The sequence below is a fragment of the Mastigoproctus giganteus genome, chromosome 1 (assembly GCF_048544385.1).
Source record: "Mastigoproctus giganteus isolate SK-2022 chromosome 1, ASM4854438v1, whole genome shotgun sequence".
In the NCBI taxonomy this organism is placed as follows: domain Eukaryota; kingdom Metazoa; phylum Arthropoda; class Arachnida; order Uropygi; family Thelyphonidae; genus Mastigoproctus; species Mastigoproctus giganteus.
The window spans coordinates 29,526,231-29,527,224 of NC_143575.1; positions in this window are offsets into that span (position 1 = coordinate 29,526,231).

Here is a 994-nt window from a genome sequence, read left to right on the forward strand (position 1 = left end):
GCTAGCTGTTGGCAAAAGTACAGATGAGAAACGAGAAGTAAATATCTGTGGAAGACGCTAGGTTGCTGACGTTTGTTTTCGTGAATATCTAATTACATTTGACGCCAGTATTTAAATCGTCTGCAAAAGCTTTCCGGGTTTATTAGTGTGGCATGAGAATTCCCTTAGAAAATGACTTGATTGTAAATGGAAAACAGAAAATAAATTCCTAAAAGCTTTAAGCCTTTAAACCTTTAAATATAACCGTTAACATGTCCTTTTCCCATTAATAGGTGGAATAACCTAAAAGTTCTGTATAAATCAATGAATTAAAATCGGTCCATTGAAAACATGTTATTCTTATTAAAATGCCATTACTATTATTATTCTTATGTTTTACTATTTTTTGATATTATGATTAAAATTAAATACCCTTATACAAGAAAGAGTGTCATAAATAGATCTGGCGAGCTAAATACAATATAATAATAATAATAATATTGGCTAAATATATCTTTTACACTACATTATAAATATTGTTAACAGTGCCATATAATGACGTCATTTGATTTTTCTGTTGTGGTGTTTCAGGTGAGTGCTATTTTGATACTAATACAGGCGTTTATCTGTATATTGGACTGCTTGTTTTTAATGTAACTGAAAGTAAATTCAGCGATATAATGTAAATTTAAATACTGATATAGTTTTTTATTTATTAAAGTACCACGGGAAATGTTTTAAACGAGGAGATGCCCGGTACACTGCGCTGTTCAAATAGGGTTAAAATGCAGTTGAGGAATCAAAAAGACAGATTATAAATTCGCAACTATACTACAGATTATGAATAATCAGGTTTCTGTTGCTTAGTTAGTAAATAAATATAATGGTAATTATGTCTATTCATTTAACTTAGACACCGAAATATCTGTTTAATGTAGTCACCAGATGTTTTAGAAAAATGGGCTAGAATAACTTTGGTTTTACTATTCAGAATTGCAAAGTTGAGGCAGGCTAA